Raw genomic sequence first — 26,632 nt, forward strand, 5'->3', positions numbered from 1 at the left:
TAGTGCCCGAGGGCAGGAAGGGGTTGCTTTAAAAGCAGACATGTTGCCGCCTGCAGCTGCAGGCCTGCAGGCAGTTTGGTTGAAGGTCCTGCAGGGGACTTTGGAGGCCTTAGGTTGTTGAGAGTACTTTGGATGCCTTAGCTTCCTCTTAAGTCTTGTGTTTCCCTTGTGGACCGGATTTGCCTTTGCAGATTGATGCTGAAGATTTGGGCTTCTAGCAAAGCTGTTTTCAGAGATGGGTATATACGTAAAATATCGTATAAAATAAAATGATTTATTTAACGTGTGGGACTTCGCAGCTGTTGGGAACAGCTCTGTTGTCCTGGTCGTCAAGGAGGACACCAAGGGTCAGCAGAGCGTGCGGGAGGACAGGTAGCCTGCAGTGCTGCTGCGGGGTGTTCTCCCGAGTAGAGCACTCTGCTGAGTTGACTCTTCTCTGAGTTTGGTTGCCAGATGAGCAGACAGCAAATTAATGAGTTCTGGTGGGATTGTATAATGACAGGAAGAAAGAGGAAACCGTAGTTTTTCCAGACTAAAACACGCTTTTGTTTCCTGATCCAGTGTGTTCCATTACAGAATTGATGAGTTCTGTCTATTCTGGGACTTCATTGAAATAAACGTTCAGCCTAAATGTTAAGAGTTATGTTTTATTTGGCTGGAGGACTCGAGCCGGGATGGCAACCTCTCAGATCACTCTGAGGGACTGCTCCCAAGAGGTAGGGGAAGAGCTAGGATATATAGAAGTTTTACAAGAAAGACCAGGTAGTTGGAACAATAAAATATTGCTTGTTATCTAAAGAAAACCAGATATCTCAAGATCAAGTATTTAGTGCTTTTCTATGTATGGGAGGAAGCAAACATTTGTGTCATTGAATTCAACCCTTTGGCAGGTACCTAGGTATCTAGGGCCAGTATCCTGTCCTTTCTTACTCTGAATCCACTCAGAGGGCACCACTGTGAGTGGCTGAGAGGCTGGGCTGCAGGCATGCACTCGCTGGGGGGTGGCAGCAGCCGCTGATGACTTGGTTTCAGCATTCGTTGTTTACTGACATGGTTGCAGTATTTTCATTCACATTGTAGTATTTTCATTCACGGACTGATTATGGATAATCTGCAACCTTGGAAAGCAACCGAGATGGAATTACTGCAGGTACATTCTACTTTAATAAGCCGTGTGCAAACATAAACATGGAAGAAGCATACATTTGGATTTGGTGGTGTAGTGAAGGGTGACTGCACATTACAGGAGAACGCAATGCAGAATTCCTTAAGTCCACGTTTCTTTTCTGTTGTGGTTTCTGAGAACAGTTTATGGTAATTAACCAACATTGACAAATGGTGGCACACATTGCATTTAAGAGCTGGCCGGCTGCAAACTTGTGTATTGGACAGGTGGAATTCATAGGCAAGTGGTCAGGTGGATGGGAGAGAGATGGAGCCTAAGCCTGGGCCCAGATTCCGGTTTAAATCACCATTTCCTCACCATACGGCCTTGGACTAGAATGTAACCTCTCTTAACCTGTTGGTGAATCTGTGAAATGGGCATGATAATATTCGTTTCTTCCTGGGATTGTTGTAAGTTCTAAAGAGTATTGTAGCACACATGAAGCACTTAGCAGTGTTCACTGTGTGTGGCCACCCCGCTTGGCGTGTGTCAGAGCCGTAAAGGCAGCATTTGTCTGTTGAGGATGCACTGGTAGCCCCTTGAATATGTTGTGAATTTGGTGATTTCCTTTAATCTTGGTAACTCTGTGTGCCATGGGCAGTTATTTTCATGGACAGATGAGGAATCTCAGGGTAAAGAAGACTGTGTAATTTGCCCAAAGTCAGACCATAATTTTGGGTGCATGGGCCTCGGTTCAGCATGGGCCCCAGGGCCTTCTGCCCTCTCCGTTCAGCACCAGAGCCAGATGTGTGGTCGGCTGTTTCCCAGCCCAGAATATCGGGCAGGCCGCAAGACACACCTGGCCCAGCGCTGCTTGAGCAAAAACTCCGGAGGAGAGGAAATTACAAAAGGGATAAACATAAAAACAGATGACAGCAAACTGTGATCAGCACTGAGAAGGAAATGAACACGCTTCACAATGCAGAGCTGCGAGCTTTCCCATCGGGGCTGCTCTGGGGGCGTTCATCTCAGCTAAACAAACTCTGCTGCTGCACCAAGGCAGGAAGGCAGGGAGCGTGTGGCCAGGTAGACAGGGCCTTGTTAATCATACTCATTCCCCATTAAGCTGCAGCTGTCACGGGCACTTACCTAGTAAACAGATGTCTTCCATAATCATCACGCACTTTTCTTGGTAGTTTTATTGCCCCACTTTTGAGATGAGGTCATTGAAGCTGGGGAGTTTGCTGCATGCCCGTGATCACCATGGAAATACCCCCACTGGTCTTTCAACCTAGACTGGTGTGGCTGTCATGTCCCAGCCCTGTGAATGGCATCATGTTGCCTCCCCCAAGCGGCCCAAATGACTGACATTGATATTCTTAATTCATAGGAAATGGTATGTGACAATAGGAGAAAAAGGTATTAAGAAATTGTTTGGAAAACTAGAACAAAATCCAATTCTTCCCCAGCTGGGGGAGCATACCCTGTGTCACTCACCCCACCACTGCGTGTCACTTCCTCCCTGCCGACTCTACGTTCAGAAGCCACTCTGAGTCTTTGAAGAACATTTTGCCTCATGACATTGTTGACTAGGACCTGCGACCTCTCTGTCCCTGGTTAACTCTCTCTTGAAAGCCATTTAAATTTCTTGCAGGCTCCTCCGCTCAGATGTAAGAATATCCTCTTTCGACTTCTTGATGCAGCTCCTTAATGAAGATCTCGTGAAGGAAACTTAGTCAAAACCTGGGAGGTATGCACACAGTGACTGCAACCTCAGCACTTTATGAAGTTCAGAATCAGATTTGTGGGTGACTCAGGAAAGGCTTTTTTATGGTAACAAGGGGAAAGTGAAAGGATGCAGGCTGTGTGAGACTGAAACATCTCGTTCCCAGCCAGCAAGGCACCTGCGTTCAGGATGGTGTGTGGGGAGTGCAGAGTTCTCACAAACAAAGAAGTGTTGTGATGGGAGGGAGGACAGTTAGGTACTTTACTGTGGAGGGAAAAAGTGGGTTAAGCATTTCCTGGTTGAACAAGAGGATTGTGACCTGATGTGCTTGTATTTTGGAGAGAAGGGTTTTGTCGGGACAGGCCTAGGGAGAACGCTCTGTGGCTGGGGAGTCAGCACAACAGAGAAACACAGAGAACCGGGCAGACCCCAAGGCCCCTGCTGGGGAAGAGGCTGCCTGCCAATTCGAGACCTGGGGGCGACTTCTGTCCCTTAGCTGGGGCCTCAGAGCACCCTTCACAACCCAGTCCTGTTGATACAAGGAAAAAAACGTGAGGCATGAGAAGGACTGTGTCCCAGGATTTGGTTGAGCCCCTGGGATGTGTCCCACCAGATTTTGTTCCTTGGCTTCATGCAGTAAAGTATTCAAGAGCAAGCCAGTGTTGAGAAAAGATAGATTTATTCACAGAGACACATTGAAAGGCAACAGAAAGGCCACGAGGTGTGGGGTTTGGGTGCTCAGATTAAAAGTAGGTACACACTCCACTGAGTGTGGGCTTTCTCCGAAGTGGGAGAGAGAGGGGTGACCGTGAGGTGGCGCTGTGTTGCTCGTTTTCTTGGGCTTGGTGGTTTCATTTGCTAATATGTAGAAGAACCAGCCTAAGGGCAAGGGGCTGGGATTCCCAGGGAGTTGGCCATTTCCCACCCTTTGACATTTTGTGGCTAGCCTTGGGACTGCCATGGTAACTTGGGGCATGATATTCACCATGTTACTATTACAATGGGTGTATAATGAAGCTCAAGCTCTGCTAGAAGTTAAATCTCTTCATCCTGAGCCTCAAGGCCTACTGGGGGTTGAATCCTTCACCATTTTGATGTTAATTGCTGTGGCCTTCCTTGAATGGCTGTGCTCTGCCCCTTCCATCCTGTCTGACTGTGATGACACAGAGAGAGCAAAGGCCGGGCCCTGCCTGTGCTCCTGCATTTAACAGCAGGAAGTGTGGAGTGGGCTTATGATGACTCTGAGTGGTGAGAAGGATGTTTCAGATTTTGCCACGTGAGACATGGGGACCTGCCAGCAGCCACTGCAGAACTATCTCAAGGGCATCGTCGCTTGTGTTGTTATGGAAACAACAGGCCAGCCAAGAAACAAGCACCACACAGAGGGTTGGAGTACTGAGATTTATTACCCCGGCGGGCTCAGACGGGCTTCTGTTCCGAAGCTCTGAGCACCTCCAAGACCTGCACATGAGGTTCTATAGGGTTAATTACAAGTAAGGGGCTATTAGCCAATAAGGCTCAAACAACAAAAAGCAAGGAATCAGTACACTGAAGCTTATGAATTTGGAACAGATCACGTTACTGACAATTGTTGACCTTGGATTTACGAGTTAGCTTATTAGCCCAGTAAACTGACACTAAACTTCAGATTTACGAGTTAGCCCAGCAATACTTAGATCAGTAAACCGACACTTATCACACTTAGATTTGTGACTTAGCTCGTTAGCCCAGCTGGGCTTTTCCTTCACAGTGTCATTCATCATTTCTATATTTCTTTTTTTTTTTTTTTAAGTATTTAATCCAAATTTAATATCAGGATTTTTTGGAAAGAAATTTCTCTTTTTCTTTTCTTTGGGACTCTTTTGGGGGGGTAGGTAATTAGGTGTATTTATCTGTTAGTGGAGGCCCTGGGGCTTGAACCCGGGACCCCGTGCACGCTAAGCACACCATCTACCACACCCCCATGATCTTTTCTTTTTGCTTTAGCTGCCAAGAATCTTACAGCTGAATTTCTAGTCGGCCTTTAACACTTGCCCTGACTCCAGGGAATCCATTTTTATGACTTTACCTCCCCCAGGATTCATTTAAGTATTGAATCTCCAATTTCTCTTCACTCTCAGTTTTGTCTTTTTGTTGTTATGGTTGTTAAGCTGTGTTTAAAAAAATTGTTTAATTTCTCTTTTAGCAGGAGGCTGAAAGTAAATAAATATGTAAACAAACAGCACACTTAAATGCTTTTATACATTCTAAGCTGTTTAGTAGTTACTTAAATACCGAATTGAATATTAAAGTGATAACATTTTAAAATTATTTTTTAATTTTTTACAAAGATATAGATGATTTGAAATATGATATGTTTCAGGTGTACAATAGATGCTCCTTTTATAGTTACTGTAAACATTGGCTGTATTCCCTGTGTTGTAAGATACATCCCTGTAGCCTTACATTACATGTTGCAGTTTGTATAAGAAAGTTGGGTAACGCAGAGTCTGGGGCGTGGCTGTGTCTGACCCAGGGTCACGCTCACCCTGCCTGTCAGAGCCCAGGCCCTCACTCCTGTCTGCAGGGCAGCGAGTGGAGGCAGCCCTCATCAGCGCTGGCACCACCCTCTGAGCGGCAGTGACAGCAGTGTCTGTGTATGGACGTGCATAGTGTTTTTCCAGGAGCTTTACATGCATTTCTGCATTTAATAATTAAAGCCCTCCTGTGAGGAAGCGTTTTATGATTTTAATGAATAATACATTTTATTTTGATATTGATAGACTTCAAACCTCCGGAAAATTTACAGAAGTAGTACAGTAAACGCTTAGATACAGTTGACCTTAAAGGGCACTATTTGTCCTTTTGTGTCTGGCTTATTTTAGCATAAAGTTTCAAGGTTCATCCATAATGTAGCCTGAGTCAGTACTTTATTCTTTTGGTTTCATAATATCCTTTTTCTTTTTTTTCGTTTTTGGTCTATTTAAAAATACTTTCATTGAAGTCTAGTCAGTTTATAATGTTGTGTCAGTTTCTTGTGTACAGCACAACAATTCAGTTAAATAGGAACATACCTGTATTCATTTTCATATTCTTTTAAACGTAAGTTACTATAAGATATTAAATATATTCTCCTGTGCTATACAGTATAAACTTGCGGTTTATTCTATACATACTCAGTATCTGCAAATCTTGAACTATCAATATATTCCTTCCCACACCCTCTCCCCTCTGGTAACCATAGTTTGGTTTCTATGTCTCTGTGTCTGTTTCTGTTTTGTAGATAAGTTTATCTTTTTGTGTCTTTGAATTTTGATTTTTTTTTTTTAAGATTCCACATGTGAGCGATCTCATATGGTATTTTTCTTTCTCTTTCTGGCTTACTTTTCTTTGAATGACATTATCCAGGTCCATTCATGTTGCTGCAAATGGCATTACTTTATTATAGTTTTATGGCTGAATAGTAGTCTATTGGAGAAATATACTACAGTCTCTTTATCCAGTCATCTTTCAGTGGACATTTAGGTTGTTTCCATGTCTTGCTATTGTAAATAGTGCTGCTGTGAACATTGGGGTAAAAGTGTCTTTTTGAGTTAGTGTTCCTTCTGGATATATGTCAAGGAGTGGGATTGCTGGGTCATATGGGAGGTCAATTTTTTGTCTTTTGAGGAATCCTCTATACAGTTTTCCACAATGGCTCCACCAAACTGCATTCCCACCACAGTGCAGGAGGGTTCCCAATTCTCCGTAGCCTCTCCAGCATTTACTGTCTGTGAACTTCTGAATGATGGCTATTCGGACTGGTGAGAGTTGAGTCTTGATTGCAGTTTTGATTTGCATTTCTCTGATAATGATATTGAGCATTTTTTTCATGTGCCTATTGGCCATTTGTATGTCTTCATTGGAGAAAAGTTTCTTTAGGACTTCTGCTCATTTTTGAATTGAATTGTTTGTTTTTCTTTCTTCTTAAGTGTAAAAGCTGTTTACATATTCTGGGAATTAAGCCCTTGTCAGTTTCATTTATTGCAACTATTTTCTCTCATTCCATAGATTGTCTTTTTGTTTTGCTTTTTGTTTCCTTTTCTGTGCAAAAGCTTGTAAGTTTAATTAGATCCTACTTGTATTATTTTGCTTGAATTTCTATTGCTTGAGTAGACTGCTCTAGGAAAACATTGTTGAGATGTATGTCAGATGTTTTGCCTATGTTTTCTTCTAAGAGGTTTATAGTGTCTTGTCTACATGTTTAAGTCTTTAAGCCATTTTAATTTATTTTTGTGTATGCTGTGAGGGAGTGGCCTAACTTCATTGATTTACATTCAGCTGTCCACTTTTCCCTACACCATTTTCTGAAGAGGCTGTCTACTCCATTGTATGTTCTCACCTCCTTTGTCAAAGATTTAATGACCAAAAGTTTGTGGGACTATTCTTGGTAATTTTGTTTATCCGTTCATTGATGGATAGATATTGTTTGTAACCTTTGGCTACTCTGAATGATACTGCCATGAATATTAATGTGCAAGTTTTTGTGAGAATATATTTTCATTCTGTTGGCTGTACAGTTGACCCGCCATTTCTGTAGTTTCCACTTCATGGATCCAGATGGCTGATTGTAAAGGGACTCGAACATCCTTGGATTATGGTATCCAGGGTGGGGGTTCCTGAAACAAACCCCCCGAGGATACTGAGGGATGACTCTATATGTACTATATGGAATTGCTGTGCCATATAATTCTAACCTTTTGAGGAAACACCAGGCTTTTCCAAAGAAGCTGCACCATTGCCCCTTTCCAATGGCTGCGTATTGAGGGTTCCCATTTCTCTGCCTCCTGACCGACACTTGTTATTGTCCATGTTTTGATTATAACCATTCTAGTGAGTGTAAAATCAGATATCATTTTGATGTTGATTTCGCTAGTGATGCTGAGCATCTTTTCATATGCTTATTGGCCAATTGTGTATCTATTTAAATACTTGGCATATTTAAAAATTGGGTCGAATTTCTTTGTATTGGTCAGTTGTAAGCATTTGTTTTATATCCTGGATACTAGTCTCTTATTAGATATATGCTTTGCAAAATTTTTCTCCTATTCTGCAGATTGTCGTTTCACTTTAGTTTTTTTAAACATTAAAACAATTTCTTTCTAGGGCAGGTAATTAGATTTATTCATTTTATTTTTCTTGCTAAGCACGCACTCTATCACTTGAGCTACACCTTTCCCCTTCATTTCACTTTCTTGATGATGTCCTTTGTAACAAATGGTTTTAATTTTGATGAAGTCAATTTTATCTTTCTTTTTTTTCACTTGTGCTCTTGGTATTGTATCTAGGAAGCCATAGCATATCCTTGAACCACAAAGATTTAAACTATGTCTTCTTTTAGAATGTTTATACATTTAGTTTTTACGTTTCCGTCTGTGATCCATTTTGAATTAATATTTTATTTGTTATATAAAATACGGGGGTCCAGATTCCAGATTCATTCTTTTGCCTTCAGATACCCAGGTGTCTCTGCACCATTTGTTGAATAGACTATTCTTTCAATGGAGTTTTGTTGGCACATTTCTGGAAAAATGACTGTAAATGTAAGTTTCCCCCCTGGATTTTTTATTGTTTCTCATAGATTTATGCATCCAAACTTATGCCAGTACCATAATGACTTGAGTACTATAGATTTGTAGTAACCATTGAGTGAGTCCTCCAACTTTGCTCTTCTTTTTCAAGATTGTTTTGGCTGACCTGGGTCCCTTGCACTTCCATATGAATTTTGGCATCAGTTCTTCAATTTTTGCAAAGAAGTCAGCTGGAATTTTGATAGGGATTCCATTAAATTTGTAGATCACTTTCGGGAGTCTTAACATTTTTAACAATATTGTCTACCATTCCATGAACATGGGATGCCTTCCATATATGTAGATGTTTTAATTTTTTTTGGTGATACTTCAAAATGTTCAATGTGCAAATCTTGTAAAATTTTCTTAAATGTATCTCTCATTTTATTTTTAATGCTGTTGTAGTTGGAAAGGCTGAGCTTCCTAAGGGTGGGACTATATATCAATTTATTTATTTCTAGAATTCCTACACAGCAAATACCCTAGATTTATATTTGCTACATAAATCTATCCACAATTCTTCCCACCCCCGTGTCATAAGAAACCAAGACCCAGGTTAAGCTACCTGAACACCTATGTGGAAGTGAGAAGTGAGACCCTTGGGTGGGGCTTTGTGCAGATTATACTGAAAGCTTATTCATTATGGCTTCATCTTAATTTCTTTTAAACAATCCTTTCAGTGTATATAGTCAGATACATTAAGAAAATGCCCTTTCGATGTGTGGAGGAGCTAAGACTATAATTTTCAAATAATTTCTAGTGAGAGTGTTGTACTTGAAACTAATTTGCATCAATATTTGAAGATTTATGTTTCAGGAGTTTTGACTATATAATACCTGTCTTTATTCAATAACTACAACTAAATGCTCAAACAACATGTAAGAGTTTGAGCAAACTGCCCCCGCCCCGTAGTGCTGGTTGGCTGCAGCTGTAACTGGAGTCAAGTCTTACCTATCCCAGTACGCTTGGGTGGATCTGCTCAAAGGGGTTCGTCCAATAGTTTGTCGGTAGTCTTTTGGACAAAGCCATAAAGCATTGATTTAAGGTTGCTGGAATGGTATCTATTTTATTAATATTAAGTAAGCACATATTGAGTGCTTACTGTATGTTGGGAATTGTCCCTCAGCCTCACATGAATATTATTCCGCTTAAAACCTCTCATATTTCCTTGTTATTCACACTTTACAGATAAGGAGTCTGAGTATTAGGTTTTCTCTCTTTTGGGGGGAGCTGATTATCAATGATGGGAAGTTGTAAGGAAAAAGATACTGATTCATCCAGAGAAAACATTTTTCTGAGAGTCAGCACTGAAGAGGTTGATCATTGTTTGAGTAAGACGAGCCCCGGGTTGTACGGAGTCAGCATCCCTGTCCTGGACACGGCACGTATAGCAATGCGTGGTGGGTGAGGCGGCGCGGCCGTGCAGGGAACGCGGATGCCGGGCCGTTGGGCTGTGCTCAGGCCCGGTGGGGCTTTCTCCTAAGGGAAGTGGAACGTCATTGTCAGAATTTAAGTAGGGGAGATGGGTGCTCTCGTAGATCACTTTTGTCTTGTAGAATGCTTAGAAACATTTAGAAGGCTCGGCAGGAGGTGATGAGATAAGTCAGAGTAGGGTGGCTATGAGGTGTAGCAGTGTTCAATTTTCAAATGGTTTTCAGTCCCAGGTTTGTGGCTCAGTAGCCGTGTCACTTTGGATGACGCACTCAAGGAAGTGAAACAATTTATCTTATTACTTGAAGCAGTGATATACCGACTTCCCAGGACTTCTGTGGAGATCCAGTGAGATAACGTGTGCACAATGTGCAGCGTGGTCCCCAGCACACAGTCAGTGCTGAGGGAGTGCCAGTAAGAACTTTGTAGGTGAGGTGTGGGTGGTGTGACTCGTTGACTGAGGAAATTGGGCCCTGAAGGAGGGGTCCAGTCACATCTGTGAGTGATGGGACTGAGCTGGGAGAGGCAGAGGGTGGAGTTGGTGGTGCCCTTGAAACATCTAAGTGCAGTGCCACAATCACAGAGGAGGTCTAGGCCCGGGCTGTGCATTTTCCTATAATCTCAATCCCTGAGGACGCCAAGGTATTGATCATTGAACGTGAAGACATACTTACAGGACAAGTGAATAGTAGTATCATCTCTGTCATCAAAGCTCACGTCTCTTTATTCATCACTCACTTTGCTAATTGGGTACTTACAGAGCTCAATTCACCATCCTCACCTGGGCTCAGGCTCCACAGAAAAGATCTTGTGAGTCTCCCTCTTTTCCAGAAGAAAACACATTTAGCTGGTAGACTTCTCTACTTCGCCAGACTTAGAATTTTAGTTTGTTGATTTAATTCTGTTTTCTGTTGGCTGTCTCCTGACAGGAGAGACATTTTACCTCATGGTCAGGTTTCAATTAGCTGTTACTGAGAACTGCTGATCTGATCCATAGTGTATTTTTTCTATTAACTTTGTAGAGTACTTATCATTTTTCTGTCTTTCCCCTTTAATTTTGTTTCCTCTTCAATGTTCTATCCTATTTGGGGCCTTATTTTATTTTTTAATTCAAAAATGTCTGTTAGCAGTTAAGAAAACAAAAGCAAATAAAAAATGCACATGATAGCTAGATTTAGAATATATCTAGTGTGTTTTCTGTCTCGGCAATGGAGGGTTCTAGAAACTCTTGAAAACCTTCATTACATAAGTTCCTTAAAATGCTGATTAAGAAATAAGACCTTCCTTCCTCATCTTTCAAGCTGCACAGCTAATTGTCAAGAAAGTGAGGGGAAATCCTCAGAAGCCAAATCAACCAGAAAGCAGGGATTCTGGGAGATACACGAGCCTTAGAAACCCTGGGGGCCAGTTGGCTCCTGAACTGAGTTTCAGTTGCCTTGACAGGAGGGCAGGAGGTGAGCCCCAGGCCTCTCACACTGGGAGTTGGATGGCTGTTCTTATGTAAGGACAAGCACATCCTGAGAATCCTGCTTTATAAAAGGGTGAATTAGAAAGAAAAGTAAAAAAGCATTCCTCAAGGCAAGGAAGTAAGGAAAGTCAATTTTTTTGGAAGCGGGGAAAAATAACATATCCAATGTAAGTATTTAGTTTAAATCTGTTCTGGCATGAGACTGACAACAAAATCCTGGCAGAAAATCACAGCTCCTCCCGGAAAGAGAAGTTGTGTTTTGAATGAATCAGTGGGCAGCCATTCCGAAAAAGGTCTCCAGAGTCTTCTGGATCAAGATACTGGACCCAAACACCTCCCTTCCATGGTCTCATTTAAATAACCAGAAAGGTTTTAAAGGAAAGAAGCCATAATCATAGTTCTATTTATTGACATTAATATATGCTAGGAATTCAGAGGTGACTATGGAGTTGTCACCTCTTTTATGGACCTTATTTTCTATTTGACATAGTTGGGGAACTTGGTGGAGGGTGGTGTTAGACTGTTGCAATTAGCCAGGACAGGAGATTAAGAAAGCAGTGAAGGGCGGGTGACATTTTTAGCTGAGGACAGTCCTGTTCAGTTGGTTTGTAATTGCAGGCTCGTTGAGTTGTCACTGGAGGGAATTGATCTTATGGAGTTTGGACTTAACTCAGGCCTCTTCAGAATGGACAAGTGAACCTGGAGAAAGACAGTCAAATCTGTGCAGACATTAAAGTCCACGTGAACGTGCTGTATCCCTGAGCCAAATATAGGACAGGTAGGCAGCACTTCTTGAGGACAGAGGAGTGGTTTTTAAGGTTCTCCAAGAATGAAGCCCAGGGAACCGGGATGGCCAGTTGTCAAACTGTGACGTTGCTCTTTGGACGGTGTACCCACCGAGGTTATTGGCCGTTAATAGGTTTCCATTTCTCTTTAATGCATGACAGGTGATGAGGACGTGGGCATACACTTTTGACACCTTGTCAAAGTGACTGGGTACCTGCCTAGAAGGGCGGGCACAGCTACGGCTGCGCCATACATCTTGCCGCCCATCCCGTTCCCCGGCTCCGTGATCACGGCAGAGTGGTTCCTTGTTGAGCTGTCCGTCTCCTCTGTGACATCGTAACCCAACAAATTACCGGAGAGTATTAGCTTGGCTTTGTTCTTTTCCATCCTTCCCTTCAAATGATGATGACTGATAATGGACCCAGTTACGTTTGCAGATGATTTACACGTAGTGCTGTCAATACAAACCTTGTAATCCCCACTGTGTGATCTAGAGAAGAAAGTTACATTCTTTCCAAATTGTTTTGATGCACTTATGTGGGAAAATGATGTACGTTTGAATATGTATTTCCACTCTGAATCATCATGGCTACAGATGAATATTTGTAGACATGGAATGAGTTTACTGTATTTCAACTGTATGGTCCCCTAAATTCTCCCCAGCTTTTTAAAGTCATCACTGGAGTGCTACCTCCACAGTGTCCCAAAGCATCCCCCACTGCCTGTTCTTCGGACACTGTGAGTTTCCAAGTTGGAGAAGGCTGCTGGCTGTTGAGGCATTCTCTGGCACATCTCTGGCTGGCTGATGTGAGCTTAGCACACAAGACTTGGCAGACAGTATCTAACCATGGTCACGTCCATTTCTGGAACACTCATGGAGGATTTTACACCTATGCTAGTGGCATACGTTATTTCTTTTGGTTTTCAAAACAATCATAATTAGATTTTATCACCTGTATTAATAAGGAAACTGTCAAAGCGAGTGATGTGCAGACTTTGGACTGGAACACGGGTCTTTCTGATCCCTGTCTCTGTTCCCTCCCCAGCCTATCCTTCCAAATGTCCAGGAGACTCTTCCTCAGTCTTGAGTTTCCCGCTGATGTTACCACTGTCTTTGTTTCTGGAGAGGAAAACAAGTCTAAACTTACTTTCCAGTTGGAAATGGAATGGAGAGTTAACGTTGGAAGCCGGGAGAGTCTGTCCTGTGATGAAGCGGTCTCTGAGCCACTTCCATGGGGACGTCACGTCACTGTCTGGGCCCCTTGTGCAGCCTGTGCACAGGTGATAAGCCAGATGTGCTGAGCAGTCCTACCGGACAGGGAAGTGCGTTGGAAATGAGTTTGGGTATTTGGTTTCATTACATATGTTCCTGAGGGCCTTGGCCTGGCACTTCAAATGGGACCACTCCCTGTCCCACAGACTCGTGCTCTGGGCCCGTGCAGACCTAACGTGGCCTCAGCCTGAGGCTCAGGGCCCGTGGTGATGAGGAGCATTTTAGTCCAGGGTCTGCCGGAGGCTCTGACACTTCTGGGCCATGGGAATTTGTCCAGGATGATAATAAATCCTCCCCGAGATTCAGATTTCCTTGCCTGTGAGCTGGGGTAGTAATAGTTTCTGAAATGATTGTAATGATTCAGTAACGGGCACAGCGTGTGCTGGCAGGTAGCTGGTGTTTAAGGAGCAGAAGTCGCAGTCACTCTGTCAGCCTCTCACTGTGTGCTCTGTGCTTTGAGAGGTTGTGTGTTTGGTGAAAGTCCCGCCCAAACCCTAGGGTGTAGATGAACTGTTGTTCCTTTACTTTCCCGTCCTTTTCCTCTTTCCCTTCTCTGTGTCCCATGTTTAGGTAGCAGATTCCTCTGTTTCAGGGAATACGGACCTTTCTAGTAAAAGGAGAGGCGGAACGCGGAAAGGTGGGGCCCAGAGTGGGTCTGGAGCATCCGCACAGCGCTGCTTCCCTGCATTTCTGCATCCGGTCCCATCAGTGCATGAAGTCAGCCTTCCTCTTCCTTCCTGTGTCGTTCGGTCTTTGTTTTAAGGGAAAATTTTTTACGGGTCTTTTTTCCATTACATGTTTCGTTCAGATGCTTGTTGCTTTTCTCCCTGTGCTTCAGCATTCCTAGGAGAGAATTCAGCAGTGCAGCATCCTCTCCGAGCTCTATGAGTTGATCGGCTTCCACCGCAAGTCCGCCTTCTTCAAGCGGGTGGCCCCCGTGCAGCGCGCGGCCCCCGGCATTACGGAGCCTGGCGGGAAGGCCTGCTACCGACTCCTTCTGCAGACGCTTCCTGGCTACAGTCTGTCGCTGGATCTGCAGGACTTCAGCAAAGGTGTTGGAACTAAAACATTGCTTCAGTCCCATTAACCATGCCTGGTTTGGGCCCTGCTGTCCTGTCTCATCAGGGTGAATTCTGATTCGTTTAGAATAGGGCTCAGCAGACTTTTTCTCTCAAGGGCTTGGGAGTAAATATTTCAGGGTCTGGAAACCTCCTGATCTCTGGTGCAGCTGCTCAGCTCTGCTGTTCAGACGCCAGAGCATCCGGACATTCCACACACCCACAGAGCTTTATTAACAGCGGTGTCTGGGGCTGGATTCAGTGTATGAACTGCAGTTTGTCCCCACAGCCTCCTCACTATTGACGCCTGCACCAGAGCATGCATTTGCGACAATGGGTGAACCTGCACTGACACGTCATCATCACCCAGAGCCCAGACTTAACACTAGGATTTACACTTGGTGGTGTGCACTCTGTGGGTTTGGACAGATGTGCAATGACATGTATCCACCGTCACAGCATCATACAGAGTAGTCTGTCTTAATGACCTTAAAATGCTCCGTGCTGCACCTCATTCATTGCTCCTTCCCCTCTAGCCTCTGACAGCCACTGATCTTTTAGTCTCTGTGGTTTTCCCTTTCCCAGAACACCATACAGTTGGAATCAGACAGTTGCGGAACCTTCCCAGATTGGCTTCTTTCCCTTAGTAATATGCATTTAAGGTTCCTCCATGTCTTTCCATGCCTTGATAACTCATTTCATTTTAGCACCAAATAATAGTCCATTTTCTGGCTGGACCACAGTTAATCCATTCACCTACTGAAGAACAGCTTAGTTGCTTCTGAGTTCTGGTGATTATGAATAAAGCTGCTATTAACATCTGTATGCAGTTTTGTGTGTGGACATATGTTTCCATTTCGTCGAGTAAACACCAAGGAGCACAGTTGCCGGATCATGTGTTAGGAGTACGTTTAGTTTTGTAAAAAATTGCCAGACCGTCTTCCAAAGTATCTGGGCCATTTTACATTCCCACCAGCAATGCATGAGAATTCCTTATGCTCCACATCCTCACCAGCATTTGGTGCTGTCAGTGTTCTGAGTTTTGGCAGTTCTGACAGGTGTGCAGTGGTACCTCGCTGTTTCAGTCTGCATCCCCTTGATGACAGATGCTGTGGAGCATCTTTCCATAGACTTCTTTGGCATCTAGATTTTTTCTTTGATGAGATCTGTGTCAGGAATTTTGCTCATTTTTTAATCAGGTTGTTCATCCTTCTTGTTGAGTTTAAAGAGATTTTGGTATATTCTGGATATCAGCCCTTTATAAATGTGTCCCTGCCCTTCACCTGCAGCACCGGAGTTGTCCTTTGGGTCTCAGTGGAGTGTCAGCTCTTCAAAGAGGTTCCCTGTCTTCCCTCAGCCTAAATACTGTCCTTGTATTTTTCACTTTCATTGACTCATTTTGTTCTTTTTAAATAGCATTTCCCATAATTTGTAAGTATATTAAAAAAAAGGGCAATGATTGAACACCACCTCCCCCACCAGGCTGTGTGCCCTGTGAGAGCAGAGGCCCTGTCCCCACTCACCATTTCCCATGACAGCACATGGCACATGTCCATGTAAAAGTGTGTAACGTGGGGCCAAACCTGATGAGCAGCTATGATGACATGTGTTGGCTACCATTTATTGAGTAGACTTTGTTTCTGATGTAAATTATTAAATCACATGAATTAAACTTGTTTGTTTTGAAAAATAAAACAACAAAGCCCACCTCCATTTGATTGGTACTTTCTACTTAGCCTTCTGACACAGGAGGGGATGTTCACAATCATTTTCTGGAGGAGGTTGGGGAGGTAAAGTAAGAGAGTGAGATCAAATAAAGTAAAAATGATAACTATCAGTTGGCTTTATTTTCACTAAGACATAAAAGTTACTTTAAACCCTATCTCAGCTGTTGTTCTGTTGTTTTAAACATTTCTCATAGAATTAAATGGAAGCCCACTAAACCCTGAAAGGGAAATTGTGTGCTCAAGTCCTGAAAATTGTTTATGTCTATTTCTTGAAATGCACATTTTCCCTGCTGGTTAAAGAAATTCGAGGCGGGAACACAGCCGTGCGCTGTGTGTCTGCCGGCTTCACGGGCTGCTCACTGTCATTTTCATTTTCTTGTGTTGCAGTTTATGAAGGTTTTCCCATGAGATATATTGCTCAGCCTTTTCCTGAATGAAGGATTGAATTTTCCACAGGAAATCTTATGAAAGAGAGTGACAAGGCACATGGGTTTCCCAAAAAGGAATACTTGATGTAATAAACTCTCACTATGGTGAACCTTTTTTAATACAAGCCAGTTGAACATTTTATCACTAGGTCATAGGCCACAAATCTGTGTTAAGAATAAAAAGATTCAAATTTTATAGAAGAAGCAGTTTGAATCAAGTAGAAATTATGATTTGTACACTAGTTGGTGTTAGAAATTATACTCAGTCTTATCATAATTGCCTGTGGTAGGAACTGGATTATTATTTATTTATTAAAAAAAAATCCACTAGGTGCTATTTGCCCCATTCTTGATGCAGCAGTGCTGAGGTTAGTTATGTTGGGCCATTTAGGATTGTTAGCTAGGTTTTCCGGACATTGATTTCAGCCTCTTTATCTTTTTTACAATCTCTTCTTTTGTATCGGCCTTTGGTCTTTTGACAACGTGGAAATACTGCACGGATCTGCCTTTCCCTTTTTTCCTGTCTTTGTGGGAAAAGATTTCTGAAAGACAAACTACTAGGATATTAAGGATTTTGTGTGGGGTAAGTTTGTTCAGTTCTAAGGATTTCAATTAATACGCATTAATACTTGCTATTCAGCTAATGACAGTAAAATTATAAACTAACTTAAGTATACATGAGTAAGTATAGTACAATAAGCCAATCACCCAGATTAAGGAATTCACAAACTTTTCCATATTTCCTTTATTCAGACCTTTGTTCTTTTATTTGTCCTTTGTTGAAGTATTTGACAGCAAATCCAAGAAGACATGTCATTTTACCCTATGTGCTCAAGTAGGCATGTCTGAAAAATGAGGGCCTTTTTTTGATCAGGTTTTTCCATTTGACCCATGTGCTCATTAAGTGCCAGCTTTATCATGCATCTCACTAGGCATTAGGGATCCTTGGGGCAATGAGACAGTCCTGGCTCCCAAGGAAGTAAGGGCTGATGGAAGAAACCAACACAGGAGCTTGGGTGCCTCACTTAAGGTCCCTACTGGATGACACCAATTGGACAAAATTTGTGCACAATACAGTAGGATTCACAGAAGGGACTGGTCAGACTTGTAGGGCAGGCCGTGAGAGAGGCGGTCAGCAGGGCTACAAGACGAGGACTCATTTGATCAGAATCTGAAATCCTTTCTGCCAACCTTTCTACCAAGCCCCCAAGGCCATCACAAACAACCCTGTGCTGAAACTGTTTTTGATTCCAGTTACCACATCTCCTTCAGGAAGGATTTTAAGGTGGAAAATATTTAAAATCCGTAATTGTTGCCAGAAGGGACATAGAACAAGGAACATGTAAACAACACAAATGTCCATCAGCACATGACTGGATAAAGACGAGGTGATACATATATACAATGGAATACTACTCAGCCATAAAAGATGCCATTTGCAGCAACATGGATGGACCTGAAGACTGTCATTCTAAGTGAAGTGGGGTGGAAAGAGAAAGAAAAATGCCATATGACTTCATTTATGGGGAATCTAAAATTAATAGCAATAATAATAAGACCACAAATGAACTAAATATTGTTTTGATTTCTTGAATATATGCAAGCACATCTGACCATCCTTTGTGATTGGATTACCATATTCTGTTTATTCTTTTGTAGATGTCCTTATTCCTCTGGTAACTAATTTTAAAAATCTAAAGCTCTAATCTGTTCTTATGAAACAATAATTAGTACATATATGTAAACTAAAAAATGCAGTATGCTCTATACATGTATTTACATGCAATATGTGTATGTGAAGTTGAACTGTAAAAATTCTACCTGATAAAACTGAAAAAGGAAAAAAATAAAAAATTTATTTTAAAAAAACACCCCTCTTTAGATATTAAAACGTTCATTTCTGAGATTCTGTGAAAGACAGCATGGAAGTAGGTTTTTAAGATTTTCTCCTTGTTCCTCGGTGAGCAGCCTGGGCTGCACAGCTTGACCGCCACAGGCACCCAGGACTTGCCGGCTTTCTCCTCACTTGTTGGGAGGAAGATTAGCTGCTTCAGGAATATTTATGCTCTTAGAAGTTGCTGAAAACCCCACAGAGCTTCTGTTTACATGGAGTGTATCTGTCAATATACCCCATTTTAGAAATTTGAACAGAAAATTTAAACCCAAGAACTGACAAGCACACGCTGCCCCAGCACGTGGTCAAAGCAGTGCTGCCACGGTGGCGTGTGTTGGTTCTAGAAAAAATGCACAATACACTCAAGAATGAGGGTGAACCCACAGATCTCATCTCAGCAATGCTATGAAGAGGTGGGAACCAAAGCCCCTAAAACAGTGTTGAAGTCCCCAGATGTCTCAGAACACACAGAGCCATGGGTTCAAGAATCCAGTGTCTCACGGATCATCAGCTGTGGAGACCGCGTCCTGGGTCAGGAGAAGCAGAATTAGGGACAGAAAGCACACAGTCCTATTGACAGCAAAGTTTTAAATGTTTTGAATTGACAAATTTTGGCAAAGATTTGCATTTAGACTACTACATTTCCTCTCCTGGAGACGTTAGAAGGATAACACTGATTAATAGAGGATGATTGTAATGGATTAATTATGATACTGATGACATGGGCTGCGAACACTAACCCTGAACTCAGTGTATAATAAGACTTTTATGTACACAATTCATTAGGTCTCCACACCCCTGCAACGTGGCATTAAGCACTCATACAACCATGAAACCAGTGACTATAAAACAGTCACAAGCCTTCCTCTCCAGCATGAGGTAGCAAAACCAGAAAGGATTTTCAATGACAAAAGCCAAAATCATATATTTTGGGGAAAGAAAGCAAATGAAACACTGAAGAACAATAAACCAAAAGAGCAGATGGAATGGAAAATTTTATTGAAGAAAGCAATGATTGATTCAATTAAAACAGCTAATGTCCCTGGTATAATTGAACCATCAATCCAAATTTTTGGAAAAGTGGGTTGTGAAATTACTGTCTCATTTAATATTGGAATTCTTATTTGGACCAATTTGATATGCACCACTGGTGTGAGGTTAGATATTTAGGTAAATAACAATATTCCTATTTTTTAAGTTAACAGGAAACATAACACAGGACTCCAGATTTAGGGAGAGAATGCAAAAAACTACTATCATACTCCATCCAGTAAGGACAAGTGTCCCTGCGTCACCAAAGCAATGAGAATTTGCACAAAGAAAACACAGTTCTCCAATTGTGACAAATACTAGACCGTGAGCCATGAGTTACGAGAACAAGCAACTGTTTAAATGCCATGGGCAAATTTTTTTTATCATCTTGAAAACATCACTGATGTTCTAGGTAAGAAATAGAATTGTTTTACTAACAAATCCAACTGACACAGGGGTATTTCCAAGTGAGAAGGTGATTCCAAAAAGTGCAGTAAAATGAGTAAGGATGATCTGCACAGTGACGGAGATGGTCTTAGACTAACCAGCACCACGATTCCTGGTTTTACACTTGCTTTCTGCTCGTCACCTCTGACACAAGAACTCATCAAATGATTGTTTTTTCTTTAGGGAAAAAAAATAAATAAAATCTAACTGCAAGATGTGGTATGTAAAGCGGTAATGAAGTTTTCTAACCTTACGATGCAGCCAGTGTAATGTAGCACTTATTCGGGCACTAGAATTTTTAATTTATTACTTTTATACCCTATTTCTATCCTAAAGGAGACACTTAAAGTTTTCTACTTTATTCAATGTATCTTGTGAGGGTTGTGATAAACACTGGTATGGCAGTTTTCAGAGATTCAAAATCGCCTCTGTGTTTGAGGTCAGGAAAGGCAAGGCTCCCTCACTGCTGCGAAGGAGAAGGAATCCCCGGAGTCAGCCTCCGGGCAGCTTCCGAACCGCATTTGCTTGCACTTAGCACAGGACACCATCAGCAATTGTAACTCTGACAAGGAGAATTCCCCGGGGACATGGAGGTGCTCTAACATTCTGAAGCCACTTGTTTCCCATTTAGGTAAGGCTTGAAAAAATAGTTTATTAGAAGTGACTCTCTTTGTATGTGCCTTTTGTCCTGAGAGGTCACTAATTAGCATAGAATATAAAATACCCCATAATATAAGAATTTAGGCACCACATCTTTCCATCTACCTATTTGTTTATCATATTTATAGTTAGGTTACATTTTCTATGACGTTCACTTCCGGGCACCAGAAAAGAAAGGTTACAAAATATTTATTATAAATAGGGGGGACTGGGTCTAAGAGTTAAAAACCACTCCTGCTAACAATAAAAACCATATAATAATTTTAATCTCAGTTGCATCAGACCTTCCAGAATTACTCCCTCAATTTCACTGTTAAAACAGTAATGGAATCTCTGTTCTTCCAAGACTCTGGCCTGATCACCACCCATCCAGATATCTGTCTGTGGGTCCCTACTTGTCCTCGAGGCCCCCGAACACACCATATGGGGTGAACTTTCTTCAGTGTCCCTACAGTAGGGGGAACCTGGAAGTCCCAGGCACTGTCCAGGAGTCACACCTACCAGCAAAAATCAAAGTCATGTGACTGAAACGGGACAACACAGGTGGTGTGATAGGGCTGAAAGCTCACCAAAACAGGTTTGGGGGCCTAACCCAAGCCCTCCGGCTCCTAACATGAAGAAGGACAGGGAGTCCCAATTAGCCACGAGACTGGGGGGCTTCATTACTCCATGAATAAAGGATTTGTGCCATTGCCACCTTTAGACAGGGAACCCCAGAACCCAGACTTTGAAGCATCCTGTCCCCTACCCTCTGAACAAATATTCTCTCAAGATACGTAGTGAGAGATGGGAGCCCCAGTGAGCTCTGGAATAAGATGCAATCTGAAAGACTGCTGGTAACAAATGGTGTGGAGCTCGGGCAGCCCCCAGGGCCACCAGCCATTCTGGTACCACTGATGCCCACACTTCCATCCACAACAGCTTCTTCAGGACACTTACGCACAATAACCATCACACAAAAATGGTTGCTTAGACATGTTTTAAGAGAAATAACATTAAGAGAATGCCAAATTCATGATAAGTCAGAGAAAAGACCCCAGAGTATTTACTGAATGAGATCTCACGTGTGCTCCGCATGAGCTTTAAACCCTTAGGACACAGTCATGGAACAGTAGACATTTTCTTTCTTTCCTCCAAGTTGGTTTGCTGGAGAGCTCCGTAGACAAAGGAAGACTCTGGATCCCACCTCTACTACTTACACAAAAGGCACAACACGTAGAGAGGTATCAGCGCTGGTGCGACCGCCTCCAATGTGCGCACTGCAGTGCCCAGCTCCCCGAGGAGCAGAGCTTCCCCCACAGGAGCAGAAACCCCCAGGAGCAGAGCTCCCCCAACGGGCACTGCAGTGCCTGCGAGAATCAGGTATCTGATGAGTGAGCCTAGGGCGGGCAAGACAGGAAGCAAGAACCACTCCCTCACTCTCTGCAGGTGATCTCTGTGTCATCTTGAATAAATACAGTCAGCATTAAAGATGTTTGACCAGAGGGTAATAGGTAAGGCCTCCCCAAATCTCGCATTCCTTTAGTGGGAGTCCTGTTAGAACACATGGTGACAAGAGACGCTGGCTTTACATGCGCAGGTTGCCCTCAGGGCTGCAGTGGAGGCCACGGTGCTGCCTCTGCCCCACCTCCTGCCTTCGTCCCGCAGACCTCACAGGGGCCGCTGACTCGTTCCTTTGACTTTCTCTCCTTGGTTGTGCTGCTCTTCCAGCTTTTAAGAGCTCATAAGAACCTCACCAGAAAATCTTTAACAATGAACGCAAATCAAATGAAATCAACCAAAGAAACACACTGCCTTCATCATTACTTTACATTTTAGGATGAAATTCTTGAAGACGACTCCCTGACCTGAAGGGATGGATGGAGGAGTAAAGAAAAGAAGACAAGCATCTTTGGCCCATAAAAAATGAGAGGTAACCAGATGGTGGCTAGTTTTCATTGCACCTCTCTGCCCTCCTCAATTTCACATGCCCCTCCCAACTCAACTCATCGGAACTCCGCTGAAGGAGACGGCTTTGCAAATTTATTGGTAGCCAAAGAAATCGCTTGAGAAATAGTGTCCCAAACCCAACGAGAACACTGAAAGCTGACCAGTGCCAGTATCTGAATACTAAAACACACAGATTCAAACTCCGACACCATCCCTGGTGGGTGTACTTACAGTGGGGGTGTGGCCGTGCAATTTGTCAGCATCCAACATATAAAAATGAAAGGGATACCAGTTTTCAACATCACAGTCCCTCTGAAACAACTGGTAGTCAATTAGCGTTTGTCGGCAGCAAAAGTCGATTTTCTCCCCTGCACGTGGAGGTGAACACACAGAAGAGACTGATGATCCCCGCTGCGAGTGTAGCTAAGTGTGTCCAAGCAAACTGACTCCACCAGCCTTCTGATGAACAGGGGAGTGTGTGAGCCGTGTGGCTTTGCAGACTGATGGCCAGGGAAAGAGGGCGCTTCCTTAATTTTGGGAGAAAAACGCGGAAGCAGCACTCGCTGGAAATAAATTCTAATTAAAATTTCAGTTGCCCTTCCTGCAGCGTAACCCACGCCAATAGATGAGGCTCCCTCCGTGCTGTCCAGTCATGTGAGCCAGGCTCATTACTGTACCTGTGTGTTTGGCTTAGCAAGTGAATCATGTCTGTTTTCTGGAAATTACATGAGGGTGGAAAACTTCCAAACATGTTCATTTATTTGCTGTGGAATTTGTTTAATCCTCTTGAGAGCATTTACAATGACAACCTTCTTAAATAAGCATCTTTGCCCGAGAAACCTTCCAAGGCACATGCGCCGAAACCTAGGACAACCCAGAAGCAAAATCAAAACCGTTAATAAATAATAATATGTCATAGCACTAACCACCAAAATTATATATATTAAAAAAAAAAAAGCCAGGGCTTTATGCTGTCCAGGGTTTGAATCATTTATTTAACGTGTCAATTATTACAAGAATAAACTTTTCTAAATGTAAAACCTCCTCAGAAATCTTCAACTACTATTCAAGAAAAATATCACAGAAAATTTCTGAAAAGCATTTAAAGGAAAATCATTTTTAACTGAATCTTATTCTAGGCACACAGAATAAATTCTCTTTAGAGAACTCCTACATTTTTTTTTAATAAATGACCTATAAAAATACAACCAGCATTAATCAGTAAATCTTCATTCCTTATTTTTAAAATTTTTAGGGCATGCTATTTTTTTTAAATCAAATGAGGAGGTATTCGCAAGCCAATGGACAACGGAATTACCTAAGGAGACATTATAAAGCAGCAAGAGCAACTAGCATTTTGACAAGCATTCTGCCTGAGAGTCACTCGTACCATCTCATTTTGACCTGGCCACTTGGAGGTGAGCTCCATCAGCCCACTTAACACATGAAGATACTGAGGCTATGGGTGGTCATGTTTCCAGTACTTAGGGGAGCCAGGATCCAAACAGGGATCACTGTCTATAGAGCCTGTGCCTTTACCAGATCACACTTACATTTCTCACACTTCAAATGCACTCAGTCCCCGAGGTAACACACCTTCCTTGTGTTTCTAAGAGTTTTAGGAAGTACTGAAATACAAAGACTTATCAGACATTTGTGTGGGCTAATTTTTTATTTTCTGATTTTTCTGAATCAGTTCAGGCTGAATTCATACTACTTATGAGGAGAAGTCCTGAGACCGAGGAGAGAGGGGAAGATAGTCCAGACATAAACAATTTCAAGAGATCCACTTCATCAAGGAAGCAAAGTATTAAATAAACAACTTCAACAACAAGCTTGTCAATAAACCTTGGTGTCTCTGTCTCTGCCTGAAGGAGGGTAAGCCCTCCAACCCATCTGCCTTCCAGCCACATACCCTGGATGATCTTGGTTCAATCACCTGTGACACGTGTGTTCTCCAGGAAATCTTTGTAGAGATTAAACGATAAAACTATATGCATAGGGGATACTTATTTGTTAAGCAGTAGGCACTAAACAAATAATAAAATTATTTTATTTCATGAAAATGGGAGATAGGTCTCCCAATTAAACATTCCTGACAGAATCCCAACAAGCACTTTAATTTATCTGCCAGAAATTGTAAAATAACATTTCTTTTTAAAGGCTGTATCCATTCTCCCTACTTTTTACCAATCCTGGCTGTTATCCTGAAAATCTATTCCCAGAACTTGGCATCCATCTCCCATATTTAAATCCTTTAAGTTTGAAATTATGATGAAGCTTGGGCACATAAAGATTCACACCATAATTCACAGAATAAACAAAGACCACAGGAACAGGGCCACTTCCAGACCCCATGTGCTCAGGACAGCCTCCAAACTTCATAAAATCAGATGCATGCTGTTTGAAGGGAAAGAAAATTGAATGTGATCAAGGAGGCTGACATAGAGCACTGGCCAGCTCACGAGACGACTCCTTCACCCCTCATCTGACTTAAGTCATCTAACAGTTATCAGGTGATCTCTAACTAAAAGTAAAACAGGGGTAGGGTTGAAAAGTAATTTTTTTCCTACAATATATACATATTGTCAACTAAATATTGGCACGTGTCATCTGCCTCTGATTTGATTAAGTCATGAGCCACTGCAGCTGCTGACCTTTAACACCCTCTGAAAGTAGTTCTGTGTGGAGATCAGGAATGGGGTGCTCTGTGCTCTGGGAAAATGGGCAGAAAGTCTTTCAGATATTTAGACATTTTCAGGAAATTTTATGAGCCCAAATTCTTGCATCTCCTCCTATCTAGAAAAGCACTAAAATCATTAACAGAGACACCTGTTCCTCGACTAGCAGCAGCCTCGGACTTAACGTATACTTGACTGCACGTCCGCATACAATGAAATCTCATATAATGCTGAGCTCCCCCTCATCGTCAGAGCAGTTCCTCCGAGCTCTCTGAGATGCTGTCACCTGGGTTCTAGTCCTCATTTTGCCCCAGATAAAACTTAACCCAGAACTCTCACGTTGTGTGCCTTATTGACAGTACCACAAAAATTAAGCTTACATACTTAAACTCATAGTAAACATTCAGTATCAAATATTTCTTGACTTAAATTATTTTTTAAAAGTAAATAATTATTCCATTTCTTAAATATAGCATCTTTAAATATAAATTAACAGATATTTGTGAATTTTAGAATAATAAATTCTGGAGAAATTTTTAGCTACTTAATAAAAAAGCTATTGTGTGGAGTTTTAGAAATTCAGAAGTGGAAAAGAATAGTATTGTAACTCAAGTTCTTGTTTTAATTGCAGAGATCCTGAGGCCTCAAAAGACATATAAAGTTTCCTGATTTTATACACTGTCCTTTAACAGAAAGCCTAGAAGTAAGATCCTGGTCTTTGAGAAACCAAGACTTGATCGGCTGGTGCAGGGCTGAACTTTATGAAAATGGGTCATGAGAAAGAACCAGAATGCTGGGGCCTGGGCAAGGCAGCGGAAGGAAGGAGGGTCTCACATGGTTGTGGGTGAGAAATAGGCTCCCGCAGTGCTGGTGTGATGGGCATCCCTCAAGGGCCTGAAAACTACTATTTAGCACACCTGCCACCGAAAAGCACACTTGCTGTTTAACAAGAAGGCTGACCAGGAGGCTTTCTCAGTGACACAAGTTGCTATTTTCATGTGAACTCTACAACTACAGGAAGAGAAAGAATAGAAAGCTGATATTAATTACTAATAATTTACACCAAGAACCAAGGAATTTCTAGGAGAAATATAAAGAATTTTTGGAAGTTTCATTATGTGAACTTACTGCCAATTCAGTTGTCTTAAAAATTGTTCTATAAAATATATAGTCCTTTGCTGTTCCAAATCACATTTGAAAGAATAATGTTTCTTAAGGGTGTTTCTGGAATTTTCTTCTATTTCCTAACACCAAATCTCAGAGCTTTAGAGAAATGGAGGGTTGGAATTTCGTCCACTCTTCTCTAGGCAATTTATTGTTCCTGCAAAGAACAAGGGGGGAATCACACAGAAAAGCATTTGAGCATCAGGCTGCTTACATTTCCTCTGGAAGTCTTGGA

The 26,632-nt window shown here is 42.2% G+C and overlaps 2 long non-coding RNA genes across 3 annotated transcripts in view; both read left to right on the forward strand.

Annotated features, from left to right (window-relative positions):
* Positions 1–16,142, forward strand: part of LOC141573810 (uncharacterized) — a 29,943-nt gene extending 13,801 nt beyond the window's left edge. The window contains exons 4-5 of one of the 2 annotated variants that reach the window (XR_012500148.1): positions 2,760–2,855; positions 14,216–16,142. This is a non-coding gene — a long non-coding RNA (uncharacterized LOC141573810). The remainder of the gene's footprint in view (positions 1–2,759; positions 2,856–14,215) is intronic. The other variant, XR_012500147.1, reaches the window with a different exon arrangement.
* Positions 16,143–22,438: 6,296 nt separating this feature from the next.
* Positions 22,439–24,352, forward strand: LOC141573721 (uncharacterized). The gene is made up of 3 exons (XR_012499735.1): positions 22,439–22,535; positions 23,808–23,970; positions 24,249–24,352. It is a non-coding gene; the product is annotated as an uncharacterized LOC141573721 (long non-coding RNA).
* Positions 24,353–26,632: the final 2,280 nt, after the last annotated feature.

This window comes from Camelus bactrianus, chromosome 17 (assembly GCF_048773025.1).
Source record: "Camelus bactrianus isolate YW-2024 breed Bactrian camel chromosome 17, ASM4877302v1, whole genome shotgun sequence".
In the NCBI taxonomy this organism is placed as follows: domain Eukaryota; kingdom Metazoa; phylum Chordata; class Mammalia; order Artiodactyla; family Camelidae; genus Camelus; species Camelus bactrianus.